The sequence below is a fragment of the Thermobia domestica genome, chromosome 3 (genome assembly GCF_964235325.1).
Source record: "Thermobia domestica chromosome 3, izTheDome1.hap1.1, whole genome shotgun sequence".
NCBI classification, from domain to species: domain Eukaryota; kingdom Metazoa; phylum Arthropoda; class Insecta; order Zygentoma; family Lepismatidae; genus Thermobia; species Thermobia domestica.
Genome location: NC_137456.1, coordinates 30375947 through 30391488, shown reverse-complemented (window position 1 = coordinate 30391488; position 15542 = coordinate 30375947).

Here is a 15542-nt window from a genome sequence, read left to right as displayed (position 1 = left end):
AAGATCAAAGCGTTACTCGATAGTGGGTCGCAAATTTCAATTATAAACGAGAAATTAGTGCCACCGAGTGCAAAAATAATCCCACAGCAAACTAAGATCAAAGGGATCACGCAGAACACGCTTGTAATTAACAAATTAGCCATAATTAAGTTCAAAATTTTAAATCAAACGTTTCATCAGGCTTTTAGAATAATAAAAGACTTCCCATATCAAATGTTGATTGGGAATGACTTTTTGCAAACACAAAATTGTAGAATTGATTATGGAGCTAGTAAAATTATTGTTCAAAGATTTGGGAAACCAATTAAACATTGTCGAAACGATCAGGAAACCAGAACAGTTTCTGATAATGTTGCAATTAGCATTAAATCAAGTTTAAAGCCAAAATGGGTTCTTGGTCATAGGGTGAAGTTGTTACCAAGAACTAGGACAACTGTCGAGGTTAACCTAGTTAATTCTTGGGAGAACAATGAATTTCTATTAGAGCCAGATAAGCTATTAGAGTCTCAATATAACATATTTGTACCTAGAGTAATTTTGTCGAATGAAAATAAGTGTTTAGAAGTTATCAATCCGTCAAATAAGACGATCATGTTGACAAAAAATTTAAAAATTGGAGATGCAGAAGCATGCATGAATGAATCGGAATTAAGAAAAGAAGGATTATCAGAAGATGAAATTGAAGAGGTGTTAGAGGCGCGAAAAAACTACGATAAATCACGGTTAAAATTTGGCAATAATACTAAACCAGAAATCAAAAAGAAATTAGAGAAATTGTGCTATGATTACGCAGATGTTTTTGCGTGGCGAGAAAACGAATTAGGAAGAGTCAAGGGAGTAGAACACAAGATAGAGTTGGAAACGGAAGTTCCGTTTCGACGTCAACAGTATCCAATACCGATAGCTATGAAAGATAAAGTGAAAGAACAGATAAACATTTTACTCGAACAAAACATCATCGAGGAAAGTAATAGCTCGTATAACTCACCTATGTTGTTCGTAAAGAAGCCAAACGGATCGATTAGGGCCTGTTTGGACTGTAGAATGCTGAATCGGCACGTACGGTTCCATTCCGTGGCGTTGCCGCCTATCCATCAAATTCTTACAAGTATGGGTGGTCACAAATACTTTAGTGTATTGGACATTAAGAGTGCCTATCATACGGTAACAATTTCTAAGGATTCTAGGAAGTATACTGCATTCAATATTCCTGGCGTAGGAGCGTATCAATACTCGAAATTACCGATGGGATACGTCCAATCTCCCGCTATATATACAAAGATCATGGCAATGACATTAGCTAACGTTCATCCGGAGGCGGTGTCATTTTACATGGATGATATATTTATATATTTAAATAATCAGGAGAAAATGGTATCTGTGTTACACTCAGTCTTTCAAAGGTTAAGGAAATATGGGTTAAAGTTATCTGTAGAGAAGTGTCATTTCATGGAAGAGAAGGTAATGGCTTTAGGTCACATTGTGAGCGAAGCTGGTTACGAAATCAGTCCTAAAGTGATTCAAGCGATAAAAGCTTGTAAGCCACCTACAAGCGCGAAAGAGTTGAAATCATTCCTTGGTTTGACTAATTATGTGAGGAAATTTTGTAAAAACTACGCGGAAATGACATCTAATTTTCAACAATTATTAAGGAAAAACCATAAATTTGTGTGGACGGAAGAACACCAACTTAGTTTTGAAAAACTAAAAGAATCGTTGATGAGGGCACCTTTATTGGCACCTTTCCGTGAAGAGTTGGAAACTAGAGTGTATACGGATGCATCTACAAAATCAATAGGGGCTGTACTAATGCAGAAACAATTGAATGGAGAGTGGACACCTATAGCGTATTATAGCAGAGTATTGAGACCAAACGAAACACGAAGACATATAGTGGAACTAGAAATTTTGGCCGTGGTTAGTGCTTTCAAAGCATTTAACTATTATTTATACAATAAAGAGTTTGAGCTATACACTGATTGCAGGTGTATAAAATACCTTCAAACAACGCCAAAATTGTCGCCGAAACTGTTGCGGTATAGTCTAGAAATGGCGCAGTATCAGTACACGCCAGTACATTGTCCAGGAGAGAAAAATCCTAGCGATGTATTATCAAGAAACACGAACATCCAACCAACTGATGAAGACATCGATTTAGATGCATTACCAGTCAAGATGGAAGACCTTGAAGTCAACATCACGTTCGACGAAGATGTGAATGTGGCTGAGTTGCAACGGAAAGACCCTTTCTTCGGTTCAATAATGAAGGCTATAGAACATCCGGAAGAAGCAGATGAAAAAGCAGAAAAACAGGCACGCTGGTATGAAATTAAGGACGGAAAACTTTTCAGAACTCAGAAAATGGCTAATGGGAAGAAATTCCTATTATGCATTCCTTTTTCTTTGAGGGAACAAGTTTTCAAAAACTTGCATTGTTCGATATACGGAGGAGGACATTATTCCTACACGAAGTGTTATAATCGAGCATTGAAATCCATCTATTTCCCAAACATGAAAAGATTTTTTCAAGAGAAGGTCAGCCAGTGCATCAGTTGCCAAATCCAGAAACGTAAAGCTGGTAGGACACCACTGCATCCGCAAACATACCCGAGTTATATGCCATTCCAGCATGTAACTATGGATGAGATTGGGCCATTCAAAAGATCGAAGAATCACAGGAATAAATATGTTATTGTATTTGTTGATAGCGCTACTCGATACGTAATTGCAAGAGCAGTTCCTGCTATAACTTCTGAAATTATAGCAGAAGCAATTTTTGAAGAATTAATTACAAAACATGGGATTCCTGAAATTCTTGCGATGGACCGGCATAGCACACACCGGAGCCGAGTGATGGAAGAGATGGCTGAACGGTTTGGTATGCGGTTAAATTTCGCCAATACAGATGCCCATTACCAGATTGGAACATCGGAGAGAGCCATCGGGTCAATTCAACAAATTATGAAGCACTATATAGACCGAGAGTTTACAAACTGGGACGAGATCTTACCTTCAATTGTGTTTACCATGAATACACAGATTCATGACGGGACAAAACACTCGCCTTACTATTTGCTTACAGGGCGTGAACCCAGAACGTTCTTGGAACAGGATCTGGACATACCTTGTGAGTATGTAGAAAACGAAGAGCGGATACGAAATGTGAAGGAAGCAAGGAAGGTCGCGTACCAGAATTTGCAGAAGCGGTTCAAATCCCAAAAGAAACAAATTGAGAAGAAGTTCTCTCAACCAAACTTCGACGTGGGACAAAAAGTTTGGATTCGTGAAATGCCAAGAGCAGGCATTCCAGCTTGTTTTGGAAAGCGATATAACATTCGAGGAGTAATAGTGCAAAAGTTGAATAATAACTCATATAAAGTGAGATACGAGACTAAGAAAGGACAAGAGAAGACAGATTCTGTTGACATAAGACGTTTGAAACCATTTGTAAGTGCAAATGACGAAGATTCGGATAGACCAGAAGAAGAATCGGATTTAGACAGTGATGTCTAATGAAAAAAAAAAAAGAACAACGCGTGGGAAAAACCAAAAAGTTTTCAAAAGGACTACATCACGACGGGAAAAAAAAAATTTTTTTTGCAACTACGAAAACACGAATAAGTTTTTAGTAAAAGTTTAATATTTTTTTTTGTTAGGTATCTGCAAACAAGATGTTTTTGTCAGTGAAACAGCGAGGTGGACCGCTGTTTATCAACAAAAGTCCGTGTGCCCGAAATCAAAGTAAATGTTGATTTCCATCAAAAAATCCCTTAACTGGCAAAAGTATATTGTTTACAGAGCATAAAGTGACTAGGAAATTAGAGATTTTTTTTTAAATTAGAGAGATATCTAGTTAATATATTTAAATTGGTAAAATAATCCAAGGTACACAGACAAAGTAAAATAAATAAATGAAAACATAACTGTGAAAAAAAAAAATAAGAGATTTATATTTTCGTGGTTACTGGGATTGTCGTCCATTGGTTTATCGACGTATAATTTAATTCATAATAAACAATTGTCTCAGTCTATTGATAAGTTAAGTAAGCATGAGAATGTATTAACTAATGAAATTAAAAATCTAAAAGAATCATTTAATAATGAGATAACAGTAGTCCACGGGATAGTCGTAAAAGTACAACAGGTGTTGCACGATTTTAAAAATAAAATTCAGGAGCTATACTGTTATTTACATCAATCCCAACGCAGGATAATGGCAAACTTGTTTGTTCATCTTGTACAGGAGAGAGTAAATAAAATAGTAAATAGCATTTTAAATAATGAGTTAACATATCATATATTATCTAATGCTGACGTTAAAAAGTTAATTAATTTTCATGATATTTTGAAAAATACTGTTTATAGGTCAGACATTGGAATGTTCTACCAAATGTCTAGCGTATATCTAGTAAAATACCATTACGAAGATAATAATGTTGATTTAATAATAAAGACTCCGATAATATATGATAATAGCATTTCAATAATGTATGACGTTACATCAATGGGCTACTTAATAAATAACACAAGAATATTTTATCAATTACCGGAAGCAGTCTATTTGGCTGAAGGTAAATTTCACTCATTGGATAAAAGTAAATGCGAGTTTAAAAGTTTTCTATATTTTTGCGAGAGCATAACTATGGACCATGAATCGAAATGTTTGAATAATATTATTTTAAATAAATCTCTAGGAGGATGCCAGCAAAGTCGGAAAAATTTTTGGGGAATGTAATATTCAGATATACACACGCTGGTGTGATGTATTCTTCTATTGAAGAAGCGTACATGACAAAAGTGGGTGTACATCAAGAAGTTACTTCAACAAAACTAGATCAAACCAAAGCTAAATCAAATTTCATAAACTATGATAAATTCGATAATATAATAATTGGAGAGCTGGTTATTCCATCTAAACGGATAATTCAGATTCAAAATAAACACATTAAATTGATCGGTAATTGGACTGAGAGACAAATAAATTTCACCTTGCATACGTAAGAGCTAAATGGTTTAACTGAAAAAATTGAAAGTCGATACTTCGATCCCAGAACTACATTTAAAAACAGACTATATCATGTATGTAATTTTTGGAGTAATAATATCATTAATTTTGACAACAATATTGTTATTAGTACTGTATTGTAAGCTGTATAGAGCAATACGGAAGTATAAAATTCAAAATCAGGAATAATAATAATAATAATAATAATAATAATAATAATAATAATAATAATAATAATAATAATAATAATAATAATAATAATAATAATAATAATAATAATAATCATCATCAGAAAGTAATAATAAAGTAAGCGTGGTATGTAAATCAATATTGTATGTGCCTTGGGTTATGAAAAAAAAAAAAGTTTTTACATTTATGGATATGGAGAAGAATGGAGTTTATTTTGAAAAAAAAAATATCTAAGTTGCAATAAAACCTGAAAAGGAATATTGAATTAACATTTAAAACAATTGGTAATATGTAGACATACTTACCTACAGCATGAGGTAGTTGTGAGTTGAGGAGCTTTTGGTTGTCATCCTAGATAAAACTAGGATTGGTCTAGTTGAGTCGGTGAAAACGATTAAATCGTTGAATGAGAAATGAAAATGGTTACGTAGAGCTAGTACGACAAAACTCTTTGTTTTTGGTAGAAAAGAAGCAATAGAAAATAAGCATAGATAATAGATCATCATAGACAAGCATAGATAAAAACATGTAAATAGATAATAGCTAAGTTAAATAACATCAGAATATTAGTGAAATCAGTAGCTTCAAGCTATAGAAAACAAAAGCGAAAAGAAGAAAAATAGAAAAGTTGTCTATTAGTAAAGCTAGATAAATAGACAAATCATAGATAAAGTAGATACTAGTGTTATAAACTAGGTCAAGTAAGCTTACAAATCTACAATAATAAGTCGTTAAAAGTACGAAAAAAGTACGAAAAAGTCGTTGAAAAGAAGTAAATAGTTTCAATAGAAAAGTAGGAAAATCATAGATAAGACACGAGAAATAGTCGCAAATAGAATACAATCATAATGCATCATATCAATAATCATCATTAAGTTGTATGAAAACACATTATTTTTATCAAAATTCATTTTCTAAATTCACGTTTTTTTTTAAAATGAGAGAGGAATTATTGATTCATTATTATTATCAAATGATCAATTGGTATATAGATTATTTGTATTATAATAAGTTACTGTATTTATGTTATGAGTATCTGTGATATTCATTAAAATACTGTAATCCGTTGAGTAGTTTTCTGTTTACTACTAACGATACGATTGCATCCTGGCGAGGATCCGCGCGCTCAGGCAGCAGAGAGAGGTTGCTAAGGGGCGTGGTTTACGAGAAGATGGCCGCCAGCGTAGCAACAAGTCCCACCCACGGGAGACTAGCTACTTGTATTCACAATGATTTTGATGCTTTATGAATAAATTCTAGGGACAGAGAGTGTTGGAATGTTAAAATAAGATAGATTAAACATCAATAAAGATAACTGTACCTACAAACAACGTTAAAACTAGTAATAAAGTGTATTTAAGAGCTGAAATATGCACGAAAATGTAGGATTTTACGACTTTAAAAAAAAAAAGACAATAATATCGTCAAACGAATGAAAATGTAACAAGGATAGCAGTTTTGTATCCGAATAGGTTACATAGTGATTAGAACACTATTCATTATTTAGAATATGCATCGATTATGCATTTTAAAGAAAATAATGAACGATTAATGAACACTAACATTAGGCCTAGGCTGGAAGTATGAGCATATTGTTCAGAAGAGAGTCATAGACCGCGGTATAGTTATATAAGTTTTTAAGAAAAATAAAAACACGATTTCACACTTAGTTATATATTTACAGGTATTATGGAAAAGAAGTTTACCGTAATGGCTATTGCTTTAACGTCGTTAATAACCTTAGTACTAGCGACGTCTATAATTATCATTTATTTAATTATAAAATTACGTAGATTTAGTGGAAAGAAAAAACAGGAAGGAAGAGTAGAGGATAAAAAAGTAGATGACGATATTAGTAACGTAGAAAACTGCGGATTATTTCCAATCTATGCAGAAATAAATAAAAACCATACTAAGCACACTATTTGCACAAAACACAAAGTAGATCACTATCTTGAGCAGAAAAAGGAACCACAAGGTAACTTAAACATTACTGGTATGCACTGCACCAAAACCAAAGAGGGATGTAACACAAATCACGAATTATCCGGTTCGGAAGCAGAAAAAACGGATCAACATTTGGTCACAAACTTGAAACACGAAAAACTGTACATGCGTCCTTGCGACATTTTGGTCCTGTGAACATTTTGCCGAAATTTTCACGAACAATGCGGAGCACGTATTCAAAGTTAACTTTATCCATCGAAGCAACGCGGCAAACAGGATGAAGACGTGGAAGTTTGTTCAAGTTCAGTGTCAAAACGTTTGCTGAATTAACATTTTGCGGAAGGAAGTGTATCCAGAGTTGCTAACTCTATAGAGAGCAAACTTACCAAAAGTGAAGTGAAGAATATTTTTAAATTTTATTTTTGTGTTTCAAAAAATCATGCAGCGATAGGAGACGTTGTTCATTAGTGTATTAGTGGTTTACAACAACAAATCTAGTGTATAATGAAGTGCATTATTTTTATGGAAAGCATCAGTGATATGGTCACTGATATTAGTGGAAACTATGCAGAGTCAATAAACACTGAGTTGAACTTTGCGACTAACTTCAGTGGAAAGTTTTCAAGAACGAGAACGGAAAAGTATATATATGAGTAATTCCGAGCACAGGAAATGCAACACAACTTCAAGTAGTTATATATGAAACTCAATAGATGGCAGGAGCTCATACTCTGATGAGGACTCTTGAAAAGTATTTTTTTTTAAAACGAAAACAATGATTGTAAATAAATAATGTTTTGATGATTTCTTTCGAATGTAAAAATGAATATAAAGATATATACAGGGTGATGGTTGAATATATATGATTATTTTATGTAATATATGTAATTCGTTTCGGTCAATTTCAGGGAAGAAATTGAGTCGAGAACGGAGTTCTCTTATTTTAAAGGAGGGGCATGTTGAGGCATGTCATTGATTTTATTCAAAAAGATATTATTTTGGTAAAGGAAAGTATATTTAATAAAATTGAATGTTAAGAAACTAAGTGTTATCACGTAATGTAAACACGTGTGTGTGTTTATGTGTTGACATCAATGTTGTGTGTATGTAATGAATGTTCTACGGCTAGACGCTTGGTTGTCAATTTGTAAGATATTGTAATTTGTATTTGTAATGTTTTGAATTGTCATCAGATTGTCACATTGTAACATTGACACACTTTGACTGTGATATAATCGTTGAGTTCGCAGAAATTTGTAAGTCTGAGAATTTGATCACGATGTAATTCGGGTGAAACCATCGTTTTACCAATAGCTGAGATATACAGAAAGTCGACGAGAATGAATTCCAAGATGTCTGGAATCTTCGTATAAAACCTTATAGTTTTTAGAGATTGAGAGCAGTCTCAAGGATCAGTCTCTGAGGAGTAATCTTCGAGCATTTGTCTCAGAGTTCAGTCTAAGAGATCATCGTACGCCGAATAGTAACATAGTTGCTCATGTCACAGTAGTCACTTCTCTGTGATTCTACGTCCAGTATTAGATCAGGAGATCTAATAGTTCAGCAGATCATTATAGTGGATAATGGTACACAATAGTCAACCATTCTAGACTATTGGCAGCAATATAGAGATCGTCCAGAACATCGATAGTAGTTCCAGTCATCAGCTGTATAAAGGTACGTGTATCTCAGCTATGTTTGAGTTCATCGTGGTTAACTTCCTAGCTGCTTAAAGATATGTGATCTTGCGATTATATTCAGTCGACGATCAATCACAACAATACACAAGCTTAATGAAAATACAAAGTTTTAGTTCAAAGTCAATTAATGTGGTTTCTTTCCGTCATCCTGTACCTACTCATTCTAGATGGTGAGTAGCAGCGATCTTCGACTGTCATTTTACATTTCATCCCCATGCTATATAGGCACGACGGTGGAAGGTTGTTAATATACAAATCCACGGCTTGATCTAGCTAGTGGTTAACGTGTAAGACTTCGGTACACGTGGTTCGGGGTTAATTCCCAATGGAAGTGCATTTTGGCATACACCCAGAGTCGTGACGTAGTGCTCTCAAACGGGTCGGGTAGGGTCAGTCGGGTCAGCTTGGGTCGGGTTGTTGGGTTTGGTCAGCTCGGGTCGGGTTTTCGGGTCAGTTTGGGTCGGGTTGTCAGGTTTGGTCAATTCTGGTCGGGTAAATCGGGTCCGATCACGGATGGGGTCATCGGGTCGGGTCACGGGACGGGTCGGATTAGTCTTCAATCCGACCCGACCCGACCCGTTGAGAGCACTATGCTGAATGCCCAGGGAAACAATTTCTAATTCTTCTAATTCTTTCCTTTTCTTATACTGTTTCCACTTTCAAGTTATAAGCTGCTCCCCGGATATATAGTAAGTGTACGTGCTTTCAGTGTGGGAGACCCAGGTTCGACTACCGGTTTTGATTCCACATTAAACTGTATTTTATTATTCATACAGCTTCAATGATGAAGTAGGCGTGTAATTAAAAAATAAAATGTACTTCTCGAGATACAGCCTAATTTAACTCTGGAAGTATTAATAAAAGGATTGATCACAATATCGAGAACTGTCAGGAAATACCAGTGCGCTTAATTCGAATCTTAAATCAATTTTCCGATAGTTTTATTAATGTTTTCCTACTCGAGATACAGAGTGTTTCACAAATATACCATCCTTACCTTTCACTATCTGTAAAATTACTTCTTTGAATACAAAACTACAGATATAATATAACTTACCTATGTTATTCTTCTTCTGTACATTTCCGTTGTTGTAATTCTTGAGTTATCGTTGTTTTGTTAGTTTGAGTAGATAAAAGTTTCATTTTTAGCTACGTGACTTCCCTTAAGAGACACCACTTCCTCTAAATTAAATAATAAGTCTCTTAATCACATACTGACAAAATATAGCTTATACAATTAAACTTTTACAATTCCGTTCACGGAAATATGAGGTTTTTTTCTTTCATATAGATGCGTTGTATTTTATTCCAAATGAAATATGGTGTAGGAGAGCCGGAATCGATTCCTGGCGGGAGCTCATGTGGTTCGGATTCCACGTTAATTAGTAGGTCTACTTCTCATATAGCCTCGGTGCTGAACGGGACGTTAAACTCAAAATCAACACAGCTCAACTCCAACTGAAATATTGCAACATTACTAATATGAAGTAACACATACTTACATAGAGGTCTGAATAGATATAAAAATATTATGTCCGCTTCCGAAATTTCTCTTTCACATCCACATCCGCAGATAATGAGACAACAAAGAACCAGGGAAGCGCTCACTCACTGAGCCAATATGCTCCCCTTGACTTCGTACGCGTTAGGAGTCAAGAGGAAACGTGTAAGACCAACGTTCAAAATATCAGAGTTTAGTAACGGGTTTGTAGGTTTATGGTGTTGCACTTACTCTACGAATGAACATATTACAACATTAATAACATTTTCTGTAAGGATTTTAGAGGTTACGTTTTTTTGTTTTGTTTCTCTAACTTCATTTAGAGAGAAAATATTACTCATATTATTCGTAACTGATAATTAAGTGGCATCATAAGAAGCAACATTCATGAAGTAATGTTTACGACTATTATGCTAAAATTGTGTAAAAATACAATATTCAGAGGTTTCTTTGTAATAAAGTGTAACAATTGTTAAAAAAAGTTTTACCTTAAAGCTATAGAATATCTGTCAAAAGTTTCTAACGAAACGTGCAAAGTACCATTGCTTTTAAAAATGTCTGCAGTACCATCTATGATTACTTGGGTTCACCTTCTACCATAACGTCCAGTTGGTTATAGATAAGAATGTTTGGGGAATATTTAATTTGAATTTTAGGGGCCGCGGTGGCTCAGTGGTAGAGCGTTCACCTCTTGTGCTTGGGGTCCCGGGTTCGATCCCATCCCCGCCAAGTGAACTTTGTGGTGGACAAACACCGTGTGCGTGGGTTTTCTCGGAGTTCTCCCGTTTCCTCCCACTTTTTTCATTCCACCATTTCATTCATTACTCATCATCACCGTCTCCTTTAGCCTAACCGGAATAAGCGTGGGACGTAAAACTCAAAGATTTCATTTATTTCATTTTTCTAATTTGAATTCTGAAATAAGGGGTTACATTTCTCAGGATGATATATTTGCAACCTATGCAAATTCCACACTAAATCGGAAAAAAATATCTAAAAGTCCTGAGACTGTTTGACGCAGGGTAAAAGTGGATTTCAAAAGATAGGGTGAATTATGACGTCACGCGGTGTTATCTTTGCGCATTGTGTTTTATTTAGGAAGTGGAGGGACGCCACTTTTATTTTTGGGATTTGCGAAACGACGTCCTCCGGTGCCTCTCACTTTTACCCCTGGTTGGAGGAATACAGAGACAGGTGAAGCTGGGTCAATATATACTGTATATAAACGTGTGGGGAACTAGGGATGAAAGTAAGTTTCGAGTGCAGTGTCACTCCCACTTGCATAGATTCATGAAACTTCAACTATACATAAAAATACATTATGGTAAGATATAGGAAACCCTTGATTAGAAGAACAAAAGTAACACTTTTATACAGAGATGATAACTTATACTGAAGTCATTGCAGCTTATAATGTCTCAATGACGTTACTGAAGGAGCGAATGGAATTCAATTCCTTCCCAAATGCTGAAGACAACACCTGGGTGGTCCCTGGTCATCTGGACATGTTCCAAGAACATCTCACATAATCGAACTCATTATTCTCGTTTCAAATGCCCTGCCACTTGCGCTTTCTGATGCGGTAGCGGATTATCAGGATGCGCGCCGACTACGTGGGTGCTGCGGGGCTCCCGCATCCACACACATTATGTTCTGGGTGAACCAAACGCAAAAGAGTTTTAGTTGGGAACTGGGTTTGAACCCGTTTCTCTTGCGCTTAAGTGAGCCATGTTACCGACTGATCTAAAGAAGCCCCAACTTATCCTTATAGTACCGGTATATTTTACTTTATCACAGAAAAGCCCTTTATGACAGTGTTCATAAAAGTTTTTAACTAAAAATAAATCAATCAAATATCGATACTTTCCTGAAAACATATAGCCTAACATCCCAGAAAAATTGGTAGAAAAAAAGAAAAATGACAGGAAAAGTGCTTCGAATATACGTATGTGGGCGCCGTCCTATACTATAGCCCCTGACCATGATTTTCCACGGCACGGCCCTGGCCTAACGCGACATACCATTGATATACACTCACATAAATTTTGGAAAGTCGGCGCCGTTGATTATCATACTTGAAACAGGAGTCGCTTCCGACCGCACCTCTAAAGATTCATACGCCGGGAAGGAGTACGGTGTCACAAAGACATTGACCGGTGCGAGTATGGCATTCAAAAATTCGGAGGTCGCTATACTCATACAATATTATGCGTTAAAACACATGAACACCTGGAATACGAAAACAATCATATTCGATAATTTTCCAAGATTATTTACGACTTCCGCCCTCTCGACAGATGAGAGCACGTCCAGAATCAATGCTAAAACTGAACACGTTCCCATCTGAGAAGAAAGCATGACCTCACAGATCAGTGTACGACTGATATTCTTGGCACCATCGTAAATGATGCCTCTGATATGTGGGTTACAACGAAACACAATTTAATTTCAATCGGGGGAAATACTATCCCGATTATGTTAACATGCCACTTTATAGCGTGAGTTTGGGAAACTTACAGTCCTGTCAAATGTATTTGCCATTGTGCCCGTTGTTTGAGGTCGATCTTAAACTATTGCACAATGACGCAGTCACTTGTGTTGATTGTGTTCAAACATCACTTCTCCGTCACTCAGCATTGTCTATAATTTAGTGACAATTTAGACAATTTAGTGACAATCCGATTTAGAATACGTGTTTCAAAAATACTTTGTCTCTTGATTCAGTGATAAAGGGGTGTTCAGCTCAATTTTAAACTTTCAAATATAGTACTTCAACTGGACGATAACTAGTAAGTTATTTCTATTCTTTTACATAATAGTATGTGATTATAAATCAAGTTACTGGTAATTTCGGAGTAACACAATATATACAACCTAGCGCAGTTTTTCCCAATTGCTGGTCCCAAGATCACTAAGGATCTATCGAACAAATTTAAAAATATGTGACATTATGTACATAAATAACTCCGTAAACCCCCTGCAAGTATGTACTGTATGTTGTGTGCTCATGGAATTTCTCTTTGTTGAGAACCATTTTAATGCTGTTTGAGTGGAGGCCAGTAGATCAGTGCTCTCCCCTCATTTGGAGGATTTGGTCCCTGTTTCCATTTTTTTAAAAAAAAACTAGAAATTTGCTATGCTAGATACAGAAGAGAAATAGTATCTCTTTTATCTTTTTAAAAATGTTTATGCGCTTTTAGAAAAATATAACATTTTTATTTACCAGATGGCAGATATTTTTTATCAATCACTTACAGACACTGATAATATTATGCCATTCTTTAAGGTACATAAGAGCATATGAAAGAAATTATTATTTTTAAAGAGGCAAGGAAAAGAACGGCCTAATATATGTTGTGTTTTCTTTAGACTGTTATATTCCATCGATACTTGAAATGCACATTCTCTCTTTATTTACTCAGAAAGAAAAGTTGAAAGAGAAGATTTCAATATAAGGAATTAAGAGATAATATTCCACATTTACTGTCTGTCATAATAAGTCATTTATTGATTGGGGTTCCCGTATTTTTCGATATATCTTAGTTTCACTGTTCGTTTAATTAAGTCCGAGATATCCACTCAATGTAACTGAAGAAAAGTGTTTTATCATAACTTTCCTAATATGTATTCTCATTAATAAGGTGATATTCTTGTAGTAGGTCTTATCTGTATTTTTCATTCTGGCATTGTAGTGGCTTAGCGCGACAAATAAAGGTAGTCCCTTTCCGACAAACAGAATGGGAGCAAGGAGGTTCGAAACGTTTTAGTTCTTCAAAATTATTGTCAAAACATGAAATTTACGTACTCATACACTATAGTATTTATTATACTCGGATAAAAACAGTAAAAAAAGAATCACGCTGTCCGTGTACAAGACATGGTTAGCCACTTTTATACATACAGTAAATCCACGATTATCCAAGGAATTGGGTGTCAAGGGCACCGTGGTTAGCGAAAATCCGAAAATGACTAAAAATCAGATGAAACATAAAAATATCTTATTGTTTGTGTTGCTCGGGTCGTCAAGGTCAGTGATCAAATAATGTGAAAGCCATGACCAGCTTGCAACTTATCCACAAATTCCGAGTCAGCTTATTGAATTACGATTGACAATAAACCTGTCAATAAATTTCGACATTTATTTTTCAAGTAGTGGCAAGATTAGATTTGATTTTTTGAGGTGCATAATTAACCCTCCAGTGATTGCTCACGGACTCTCACTCGACAGGGAACAATTAATTATTGTAATGTACTACGATGGAAACCACTCTTCCCAATTCCCGTTTTTTGATACGTTACAACAATCGGCTTCTGCTTATAAGAGGAGAATTGCCATTTTAAACATGCTCTAAGGTAGGAAAAATTGATTTGTCTATCAAATTTAATTTTTGTTTCAGAACAAAGAGTACCTATTTGGATATGGTGTGTCAGACCGCAGTTAATGAATATGAAAGAAAAATGGCCTCGACTGCATCAAGTTTAAAATTCATTTTGTACCACCCGCATAACCCGCACCGTGGATCATCCGAGCTTTACTGTACCTTATTATAACTCTGCTGAGATGCAGGTTGCATACAAACTAGGAAGTGTTATAGATTTTATACGGGATATGGAAGGTCACTGTTTACCTAGAAAAGGTAAACGGAATTGCTCCATTAATGGGACTCGGTCGAGATAATCGCTAGCTGTCAATTACAACGAAACGAAACAAAAAAAAATCGCTTTCGTTCAAAAGTTAACATGTAGATTAAAGGGCGCACTAATAGTACAACCTTTCAATTCCAATCTGTGATCCTAATTAGATTAGCATTTGCATTAAGTACATTTACTGTGGTGAATAAATCTGTGCAATGATTGAAGTAATTATTATTTATCATAAAGTAGCATGTGTATGGACGAATGTTGGTATTGTACTCTTAACAGCTCTTGTTCTTTGTTATTTCTCTTATCTTCTTCCCCTCCTTGAGACAAAAATCTTGCGATACCAACTCAAAAGTCCACACCTAAAGAGAGTACCATAAGAAGTTAACGAAAATTGTCCAAATTTCTAAAGATGATGTGTTATTTCACAAACAAATATGAAACGTACGTACTCCTCGTGGACCTTCCCCGATGTGGTCCTTACTTGCTGTCGCCCTTGATTCTATTTACATAACATTGGATTCGCTGAGAAAGTCGGAGCTACAATTGTATTGCGGAG